This window comes from Triticum urartu, chromosome 1 (assembly GCF_003073215.2).
Source record: "Triticum urartu cultivar G1812 chromosome 1, Tu2.1, whole genome shotgun sequence".
Classification (NCBI taxonomy): domain Eukaryota; kingdom Viridiplantae; phylum Streptophyta; class Magnoliopsida; order Poales; family Poaceae; genus Triticum; species Triticum urartu.
This window is the reverse complement of record NC_053022.1, coordinates 550,151,897-550,164,143: the sequence shown is the minus strand read 5'-3', so window position 1 is coordinate 550,164,143 and position 12,247 is coordinate 550,151,897.

The window sequence follows — 12,247 nt, the reverse complement described above, 5'->3', positions numbered from 1 at the left end:
TATTTGATTAACGGGATCACATCATTAGTTGAATGATCTGATTGACATGACCCATTCCATTAGCTTAGCACCCGATCATTTAATATGTTGCTATTGCTTTCTTCATGACTTATACATGTTCCTATGACTATGAGATTATGCAACTCCCGTTTGCCGGAGGAACACTTTGGGTGCTACCAAACGTCACAACGTAACTGGGTGATTATAAAGGAGTACTACAGGTGTCTCCAAAGGTAGATGTTGGGTTGACGTATTTCGAGATTAGGATTTGTCACTCCGATTGTCGGAGAGGTATCTCTGGGCCCTATGCACACATAAGCCTTGCAAGCATTGCAACTAATAAGTTGGTTGTGAGATGATGTATTACAAAACGAGTAAAGAGACTTGCCGGTAATGATATTGAACTAGGTATTGGATACCGACGATCGAATCTCGGGCAAGTAACATACCGATGACAAAGGGAACAACGTATGTTGTTGTGCGGTCTGACCAATAAAGATCTTCGTAGAATATGTAGGAGCCAATATGGGCATCCAGGTCCCGCTATTGGTTAATTATCCGGGACGTGTCTCGGTCATGTCTACATTGTTCTCGAACCCGTAGGGTCCGCACGCTTAACGTTACGATGACAGTTATTATGAGTTTATGCATTTTGATGTATCGAAGGTTGTTCGGAGTCCCGGATGTGATCACGGACATGACGAGGAGTCTCGAAATGGTCGAGACATAAAGATTGATATATTGGAAGCCTATATTTGGACATCGGAATTCGTTCCGGGTGAAATCGGCATTTTACCGGAGTACCGGGGGTTACCGGAACCCCCCCGGGGGGTTATTGGGCCTACATGGGCCTTGAGGGAGAAGAGAGAAGGAGGCAGGAGGTGGCCCGCGCCCCTCCCCTTCCTAGTCGATAGGACAAGGGAAGGGGGGCGGCGCCCCCCTTTCCTTCCTCTCTTCCACCTCTTTCCCCCCTTCTCCTTCTCCAACTAGGAGTCCTACTCCCGGTGGGAGTAGGACTCCCCTTGGCGCGCCCTCCTTGGCCGGCCGGCCCCTCCCCTTGGCTCCTTTATATACGGAGGCAGGGGGCACCCTAGAACACAAGTTGTCCTCGTGATCGTTCCTTAGCCATGTGCGGCGCCCCCTGCCACCATATTCCACCTCGGTCATATCGTTGCAGTGCTTAGGCGAAGCCTGCGCCGTAGAACATCATCGTCGTCACCGCGCGTCGTGCTGACGGAACTCTTCCCCGAAGCTTTGCTGGATCGGAAGCCCGGGGAACGTCATCGAGCTGTACGTGTGCTAAGAACTCGGAGGTGCCGGAGTAACGGTGCTTGGATCGGTCGGATCGGGAAGACGTACGACTACTTCCTCTGTTGTGTTAACGCTTCCGTTGTCGATCTACAAGGGTACGTACATTACACTCTCCCCTCGTTGCTATGCATCACCATGATCTTGCGTGTGCGTAGGAAATTTTTTTGAAATTACTACGAAACCCAACAATGGCATCCGATCCTAGGTTTTACATGATGATGTTATATGCACGAGTAGAACACAAGTGAGTTGTGGGCGATATAAGTCATACTGCTTACCAGCATGTCATACTTTGGTTCGGTGGTATTGTTGGACGAAGCGGCCCGGACTGACATTACGCGTACGCTTACGCGAGACCGGTTCTCCCGACGTGCTTTGCACATAGGTGGCTTGCGGGTGACAGTTTCTCCAACTTTAGTTGAATCGAGTGTGGCTACGCCCGGTCCTTGCGAAGGTTAAAACAGCAATTGACAAACTATCGTGTGGTTTTGATGCGTAGGTAAGATTGGTTCTTGCTTAAGCCCGTAGCAGCCACGTAAAACTTGCAACAACAAAGTAGAGGACGTCTAACTTGTTTTTGCAGGGCATGTTGTGATGTGATATGGTCAAGACATGATGCTAAATTTTATTGTATGAGATGATCATGTTTTGTAACCGAGTTATCGGCAACTGGCAGGAGCCATATGGTTGTCGCTTTATTGTATGCAATGCAATCGCGCTGTAATGCTTTACTTTATCACTAAGCGGTAGCGATAGTCGTGGAAGCATGAGATTGGCGAGACGACAACGATGCTACGATGGAGATCAAGGTGTCGCGCCAGTGACGATGGTGATCACGACGGTGCTTCGAGGATGGAGATCACAAGCACAAGATGATGATGGCCATATCATATCACTTATATTGATTGCATGTGATGTTTATCTTTTATGCATCTTATCTTGCTTTGATTGACGGTAGCATTATAAGATGATCTCTCACTAAATTATCAAGAAGTGTTCTCCCTGAGTATGCACCGTTGCGAAAGTTCTTCGTGCTGAGACACCACGTGATGATCGGGTGTGATAAGCTCTACGTCCATCTACAACGGGTGCAAGCCAGTTTTTGCACACGCAGAATACTCAGGTTAAACTTGACGAGCCTAGCATATGCAGATATGGCCTCGGAACACGGAGACCGAAAGGTCGAGCGTGAATCATATAGTAGATATGATCAACATAGCGATGTTCACCAATGAAACTACTCCATCTCACGTGATGATCGGACCATGGTTTAGTTGATTTGGATCACGTGATCACTTAGAGGATTAGAGGGATGTCTATGGTCACTTGGATGACTAGAGAGATGTATGTCTAAGTGGGAGTTCTTAAGTAATATGATTAATTGAACTTTAATTTATCATGAACTTAGTCCTGATAGTATTTTGCAAATCATGTTGTAGATCAATAGCTCGCGTTGTTGCTTCCCTGTGTTTATTTTGATATGTTCCTAGAGAAAATTGTGTTGAAAGATGTTAGTAGCAATGATGCGGATTGGATCCGTGATCTGAGGTTTATCCTCATTGCTGCACAGAAGAATTATGTCCTTGATGCACCGCTAGGTGACAGACCTATTGCAGGAGCAGATGCAGACGTTATGAATGTTTGGCTAGCTCAATATGATGACTACTTGATAGTTTAGTGCACCATGCTTAATGGCTTAGAATCGGGACTTCAAAGACGTTTTGAACGCCATGGACCATATGAGATGTTCCAGGAGTTGAAGTTAATATTTCAAGCAAATACCTGAGTTGAGAGATATAAAGTCTCCAACAAGTTCTATAGCTAAAAGATGGAGGAGAATCTCTCAACTAGTGAGCATGTGCTCAGTTTGTCTGGGTACTACAATCGCTTGAATCAAGTGGGAGTTGATCTTCCAGATAAGATAGTGATTGACAGAATTCTCTAGTCACCATCACCAAGTTAGTAGAACTTTGTGATGAACTATAGTATGCAAGGGATGACGAAAACGATTCCAAGCTCTTCATGATGAAATCAATGAAGGTAGAAATCAAGAAAGAGCATCAAGTGTTGATGGTTGACAAGATCACTAGTTTCAAGAAAAGGGCAAAGGAAAAAAGGGGAACTTCAAGAAGAACAGCAAGCGAGTTGCTGCTCAAGTGAAGAAGCCCATGTCTGGACCTAAGCCTGAGACTGAGTGCTTCTACTACAAAGGGATTGGTCACTGGAAGCAGAACTACCCCAAGTATTTGGTGGATAAGAAAGGATGGCAAAGTAAACAAAGGTATATTTGATATACATGTTATTGATGTGTGCTTTACTAGTGTTCATAGCAACCCCTCAGTATTTGGTACTAGTTCAGTTGCTAATATTAGTAACTCGAAACAGGAGTTGCAGAGTGAACAGAGACTAGTTAAGGGTGAAGTGATGATGTGTGTTGGAAGTGGTTCCAAGATTGATATGATCATCATCGTACACTCCCTATACTTTCGGGATTAGTGTTGAACCTAAATAAGTGTTATTTGGTGTTTGCGTTGAGCATGAATATGATTTGATCATGTTTATTGTAATACGGTTATTCATTTAAGTAAAAGAATAAATTGTTGTTCTGTTTACATGAATAAAACCTTATATGGTTACACACCCAATGAAAATGGTTCATTGGATCTCGATCGTAGTGATACACATATTCATAATATTGAAACCAAAAGATGCAAAGTTAATAATGATAGTACAGCTTATTTGTGGCACTGCCGTTTAGGTCATATTGGTGTAAAGCGCATAAAGAAACTCCATGCTGCTGGGCTTTTGGAATCACTTGATTATGAATCAGTTGATGCTTGCGAACCATGCCTCATGGGCAAGATGACTAAGACTCCGTTCTTCGGAACAATGGAGCGAGCAACAGATTTGTTGGAAATCATACATACTGATGTATGTGGTCCGATGAATATTGAGGCTCGCGATAGGTATCATTATTTTCTGTTCTTCACAGATAATTTGAGCAGATATGAGTATATCTACTTGATGAAACATAAGTCTGAAACATTTGAAAAGTTCAAAGAATTTCAGAGTGAAGTGGAAAATCATCGTAACAAGAAAATAAAGTTTCTGCGATCTGATTGTGGAGAAGAGTATTTGAGTTACGAGTTTGGTCTTCAGTTAAAACAATGTGAAATAGTTTCACTACTCACGCCACCTGGAACACCACAGTCTAATGGTGTGTCCAAACGTCGTAACCGTACTTTATTAGATATGGTGCGATCTATGATGTCTTTTACCGATTTACCACTATCGTTTTGGGATTATGCATTAGAGACAGCGACATTCACATTAAATAGGGCACCATATAAATCCGTTGAGACGACACCGTATGAACTATGGTTTGGCAAGAAACCTAAGCTGTCGTTTCTTAAAGTTGAGGTTGCAATGCTTATGTGAAAAAGTTTCAACCTGATAAGCTCAAACCCAAATCGGAGAAGTGCATCTTCATAGGATACCCAAAAGGAAATGTTGGGTACACCTTCTATCACAGATCCGAAGGCAAGATATTCATTGCTGAGAATGGATCCTTTCTAGAGAAGGAGTTTCTCTCGAAAGAAGTGAGTGGGAGGAAAGTAGAACTTGATGAGGTAACTGTACCTGCTCCCTTATTGGAAAGTAGTTCATCATAGAAATCTGTTCCTGTGACTACTAGACCGATTAGTGAGGAAGCTAATGATGATGATCATGTAACTTCAAATCAAGTTACTACCGAACCTCGTAGGTAAAAACAGAGTGAGATCCGCACCAGAGTGGTACCGTAATCCAGTTTTGGAGGTCATGTTACTTGACCATGACGAGCCTACGAACTATGAGGAAGTGATGATGAGCCCAGATTCCGCGAAATGTCTTGAGGCCATGAAATCTGAGATGAGATCCATGTATGAGAACAAAGTATGGACTTTGATTGACTTGCCCAATGATCGGCGAGCCATTGAGATTAAATGGATCTTCAAGAGGAAGACGGACGCTGATAGTAGTGTTACTATCTACAAAGCTAGAATTGTCGCAAAAAGGTTTTCGACAAGTTCAAGGTGTTGACTACGATGAGAGTTTCTCACTCGTATCTATGCTTAAGTCTGTCTGAATCATGTTAGCAATTGCCGCATTTTATGAAATCTGGCAAATGGATAAACAAAACTGCATTCCTTAATGGATTTATTAAAGAAGAGTTGTATATGATGCAACCAGAAGGTTTTGTCAATCCGAAAGGTGCTAACAAAATGTGCAAGCTCCAGCGATCCATCTGTGGACTGGTGCAAGCATCTCGGAGTTGGAATATACGCTTTGATGAGTTGATCAAAGCATATAGTTTTATACAGACTTGCGGTGAAGCCTGTATTTACAAGAAAGTGAGTGGGAGCACTACGGCATTTCTGATAAGTATATGTGAATGACATATTGTTGATCGGAAATAATGTAGAATTATTCTGTAAAGCATAAAGGAGTGTTTGAAAGGAGTTTTTCAAAGAAAGACTTCGGTGAAGCTGCTTACATATTGAGCTTCAAGATCTATAGAGATAGATCAAGACGCTTGATAAGTTTTTCCAATGAGTACATACCTTGACAAGATTTTGAAGTAGTTCAAAATGGAGCAGTCAAAGAAAGAGTTATTGCCTGTATTACAAGGTGTGAAGTTGAGTAAGACTCAAAGCCTGACCACGGCAGAAGATAGAAAGAGAATGAAAGTCATTCCCTATGCCTTGGCCATAGGTTCTATAAAGTACGTCATGCTGTGTACCAGATCTATTGTATACCCTGCACTGATTTGGCAAGGGAGTACAATAGTGATCTAGGAGTAGATCACTGGACAGCGGTCAGAATTATCTTTAGTGAAATAAGGATATGTTTCTCGATTATGGACGTGACCAAAAGGTTCGCTGTAAAGGGTTACGTCGATGCAAGTTTTTGACACTGATCCAGATGATTCTAAGTCTCAATCTGGATACATATTGAAAGTGGGAGCAATTAGCTAGAGTAGCTCCGTGCAGAGCATTGTAGACATAGAATTTTGCAAAATACATACGGATCTGAATTTGGCAGGCCCGTTGACTAAATTTCTCTCACAAGCAAAACATGATCACTCTTTGGGTGTTAATCACATAGCGATGTGAACTAGATTATTGAATCTAGTAAACCCTTTGGGTGTTAGTCACATGGAGATGTGAACCAATCACATAAAGATGTGAACTATTGGTGTTAATCACATAGCGATGTGAACTAGATTATTGACTCTAGTGCAAGTGGGAGACTGAAGGAAATATGCCCTAGAGGCAATAATAAAGTTATTATGTATTTCCTTATTTCATGATAAATGTTTATTATTAATGCTAGAATTTTATTAACCGGAAACATAATACATGTGTGAATACATAGACAAATAGAGTGTCACGAGTATGCCTCTACTTTACTAGCTCGTTAATCAAAGATGGTTATGTTTCCTAACCATGGACAAATAGTTGTTATTTGATTAACGGGATCACATCATTAGTTGAATGATCTGATTGACATGACCCATTTCATTAGCTTAGCACCCGATCGTTTAGTATGTTGCTATTGCTTTCTTCATGACTTATACATGTTCCTATGGACTATGAGATTATGCAACTCCCGTTTGCCGGAGGAACACTTTGTGTGCTACCAAACGTCACAACGTAACTGGGTGATTATAAAGGAGCTCTACAGGTGTCTCCAAAGGTAATGTTGGGTTGGCGTATTTTCGAGATTAGGATTTGTCACTCCGATTGTCGGAGAGGTATCTCTGGGCCCTCTCGGTAATGCACATCACATAAGCTTGCAAGCATTGCAACTAATGAGTTAGTTGCGAGATGATGTATGATGGAACGAGTAAAGAGACTTGGCCGGTAATGAGATTGAACTAGGTATTGAGATACCGACGATCGAATCTCGGGCAAGTAACATACCGATGACAAAGGGAACAACGTATGTTGTTATGCGGTCTGACCGATAAAGATCTTCTTAGAATATGTAGGAGACAATATGAGCATCCAGGTTCCGCTATTGGTTATTGACCGGAGACGTGTCTCGGTCATGTCTACATTGTTCTTGAACCCGTAGGGTCAGCACGCTTAAGGTTTCGATGACAGTTATATTATGAGTTTATGAGTTTTGATGTACCGAAGGAGTTCGGAGTCCCGGATGAGATCGGGGACATGACGAGGAGTCTCGAAATGGTCGAGACGTAAAAATTGATATATTGGACGACTATATTCGGACATCAGAAAGGTTCCGAGTGATTCGAGTATTTTTCGGAGTACCGGAGAGTTACGGGAATTCGCCGGGGAGTATATGGGCCTTATTGGGCTTTAGGGGAAAGAGATAGGAGAGGTTGGGTGCCCCCCAAGGCCTAGTCCCAATTGGACTAGGGGGAAGGGCTGCGCCCCCTCCTTCCTTCTCTTCTCTTTTCCCTTGCCTTGACTCCTACTCCCACTACATGGAAGGACTCCTAGTTGGACTAGGAAAGGGGGAATCCTACTCCCGATGGGAGTAGGACTCCCCTAGGGCGCGCCATAGAGAGGGCCGGACCTCCCCTCCTCCACTCCTTTATATACGGGGGCAGGGGGCACCCCATAGACACAAGTTGATCCACGTGATCATATTCTTAGCCGTGTGTGGTGCCCCCTTTCACCATAATCCCCGATAATATTGTAGCGGTGCTTAGGCGAAGCCCTGCGACGGTAGAACATCAAGATCGCCACCACGCCGTCGTGCTGACGGAACTCTTCCCCGACACTTTGCTGGATCGGAGTCCGGGGATCATCATCGAGCTGAACGTGTGCTAAAACTCGGAGGTGCCGTAGTTTCGATGCTTGATCGGTCGGGTCGTGAAGATGTACGACTACATCAACCGCGTTGTGCTAACGCTTCCGCTGTCGGTCTACGAGGGTACGTAGACAACACTCTCCCCTCTCGTTGCTATGCATCACCATGATCTTGCGTGTGCGTAGGAAATTTTTGAAATTACTACGTTCCCCAATACTTTAGCATTGCGAAGAGCTCGGGAATTGTCTTATCCATCCCTTGCATATTATAGTTCATCACGAAGCTCTTGTAGCTTGGTGGAAGTGATTGGAGAATTCTGTCAATGACGCTATCATCCGGAAGATTAACTCCCAGTTGAATCAAGTGATTACAATACCCAGACATCTTGAGTATATGCTCACTGACAGAACTATTCTCCTCCATCTTGCAGCTATAGAACTTATTGGAGACTTCATATCTCTCAATCCGGGCATTCTGTTGGAATATTAACTTCAACTCCTGGAACATCTCATATGCCCCATGACGTTCAAAACGTCGTTGAAGTCCCGGTTCTAAGCCGTAAAGCATGGAACACTGAACTATCGAGTAGTCATCAGCTTTGCTCTGCCAGACGTTCATAACGTCTGGTGTTGCTCCTGCAGCAGGCCTGGCACCCAGCGGTGCTTCCAGGACGTAATTCTTCTGTGCAGCAATGAGGATAATCCTCAAGTTACGAACCCAGTCCGTGTAATTGCTACCATCATCTTTCAACTTTGCTTTCTCAAGGAATGCATTAAAATTCAACGGAACAACAGCACGGGCCATCTATCTACAATCAAACATAAACAAGCAAGATACTATCAGGGACTAAGTTCATGATAAATTTAAGTTCAATTAATCATATTACTTCAGAACTCCCACTTAGATAGACATCTCTCTAATCCTCTAAGTGATCACGTGATCCATATCAACTAAACCATGTCCGATCATCATGTGAGATGGAGTAGTTTCAATGGTGAATATCACTATGTTGATCATATCTACTATATGATTCACGCTCGACCTTTCGGTCTCCGTGTTCCGAGGCCATATCTGTATATGCTTGGCTCGTCAAGTATAACCTGAGTATTCCGCGTGTGCAACTGTTTTGCACCCGTTGTATTTGAACGTAGAGCCTATCACACCCGATCATCACGTGGTGTCTCAGCACGAAGAACTTTTGCAACGGTGCATACTCAGGGAGAACACTTCTTGATAATTAGTGAGAGATCATCTTAAAATGCTACCCTCAATCAAAGCAAGATAAGATGCATAAAAGATAAACATCACATGCAATCAATATAAGTGATATGATATGGCCATCATCATCTTGTGCTTGTGATCTCCATCTTCGAAGCACCGTCATGATCACCATCATCACCGGTGCGACACCTTGATCTCCATCGTAGCATTGTTGTCGTCTCGCCAATCTTATGCTTCTACGACTATCGCTACCGCTTAGTGATAAAGTAAAGCATTACAGGACGATTGCATTGCATACAATAAAGCGACAACCATATGGCTCCTGCCAGTTGCCGATAACTCGGTTACAAAACATGATCATCTCATACAATAAAATTTAGCATCATGTCTTGACCATATCACATCACAACATGCCCTGCAAAAACAAGTTAGACGTCCTCTACTTTGTTGTTGCAAATTTTACGTGGCTGCTACGGGCTTAGCAAGAACCAATCTTACCTACGCATCAAAACCACAACGATAGTTTGTCAAGTTGATGCCGTTTTAACCTTTGCAAGGACCGGGCGTAGCCACACTCGGTTCAACTAAAGTTGGAGAAACTGACACCCGCCAGCCACCTGTGTGCAAAGCACGGCGGTAGAACCAGTCTCGCGTAAGCGTACGCGTAATGTCGGTCCGGGCCGCTTCATTCAACAATACCGCCGAACCAAAGTATGACATGCTGGTAGGCAGTATGACTTATATCGCCCACAACTCACTTGTGTTCTACTCGTGCATATAACATCAAACCATAAAAACCTTGGCTCGGATGCCACTATTGGGGAACGTAGTAATTTCAAAAAAATTCCTACGCACACGCAAGATCATGGTGATGCATAGCAACGAGAGGGGAGAGTGTTGTCTACGTACCCTCGTAGACCGAAGCGGAAGCATTGACGCAACATAGAGGAAGTAGTTGTACGTCTTCCTGGTCCAACCGATCCAAGCACCGTTACTCCGGCACCTCCGAGTTCTTGGCACACGTTCAGCTCGATGACGTTCCCTGGGCTCCGATCCAGCAAAGCTTTGGGGAGGAGTTCCGTCAGCACGACGGCGTGGTGACGATGATGATGTACTACCGACGCAGGGCTTCGCCTAAGCACCGCAACGATATGACCGAGGTGGAATATGGTGGATGGGGGCACCGCACACGGCTAAGGAACGATCACGAAGATCAACTTGTGTGTTCTAGGGTGCCCCCCTGCCCCCGTATATAAAGGAGGGAGGGGGAGGTGCGGCCGGCCCTATTGGGTGCGCCTGGAGGAGTCCTACTCCCACCGGGAGTAGGACTCCCCCCCTCTTGCCTTGTTGGAGAAGGAAAGGGGGAAGGGGAAGAGGAAAGGGGGGCGCCCCCCCCCCTTCCTTGTCCTATTCAGACTAGGGGGGAGGGGGCGCGCGGCCTGCCCTGGCCGGCCCTCCTCTTCAATAACCCCCGGGGGGGTTCCGGTAACCCCCCGGTACTCCGGTAAAATCCCGATTTCGCCCGGAATGATTCCGATGTCTAAATATAGGCTTCCAATATATCGATCTTTATGTCTCGACCATTTCGAGACTCCTCGTCATGTCCGTGATCACATCCGGGACTCCGAACAACCTTCGGTACATCAAAATGCATAAACTCATAATAACTGTCATCGTAACGTTAAGCGTGCGGACCCTACGGTTCGAGAACAATGTAGACATGACCGAGACACGTCTCCGGTCAATAACCAATAGCGGGACCTGGATGCCCATATTGGCTCCTTCATATTCTACGAAGATCTTTATCGGTCAGACCGCATAACAACATACGTTTTTCCCTTTGTCATCGGTATGTTACTTGCCCGAGATTCGATCGTTGGTATCCAATACCTAGTTCAATCTCGTTACCGGCAAGTCTCTTTACTCGTTCCGTAATACATCATCTCACAACTAACACATTAGTTGCAATGCTTGCAAGGCTTATGTGATGTGCATTACTGAGAGGGCCCAGAGATACCTCTCCGACAATCGGAGTGACAAATCCTAATCTCGAAATACGCCAACCCAACATGTACCTTTGGAGACACCTGTAGAGCTCCTTTATAATCACCCAGTTACGTTGTGACGTTTGGTAGCACACAAAGTGTTCCTCCGGTAAACGGGAGTTTCATAATCTCATAGTCAAAGGAACATGTATAAGTCATGAAGAAAGCAATAGCAACATACTAAACGATCGGGTGCTAAGCTAATGAAATGGGTCATGTCAATCAGATCATTCAACTAATGATGTGATCTTGTTAATCAAATAACAACTCTTTGTCCATGGTTAGGAAACATAACCATCTTTGATTAATGAGCTAGTCAAGTAGAGGCATACTAGTGACACTCTGTTTGTCTATGTATTCACACATGTATTATGTTTCCGGTTAATACAATTCTAGCATGAATAATAAACATTTATCATGATATAAGGAAATAAATAATAACTTTATTATTGCCTCTAGGGCATATTTCCTCCAGCTCCAACCCTAGATCCATATTGGGTAATTTTATTATGGATCTTTTTATCCAAATTTTCAATCAACTCAATAGTGGCAACTTTATTTTCAATAATATCAAGCCTTCGCATCACATGTTCCAAAGTTAAAACAGTTCCATTAACCAAAAGAGGTGGTGGCCCAAACAAATCTATCATAGCATTATAAGAATCAAAAGTATGGCTACCCAAGAAATTCTCTCCGGTAATGGTATCAAGAATGTATCTATTCCAAGGAGTAACGCCTACATAAAATTGCAAAGAAAAACAAAAGTAGAAAGCTTCCTGGTAGATCTATTTTGAGCATTGCAAATTCTATGCCAAGCATCATTCAGACTTTCTCCCTCGCTTTGTTTA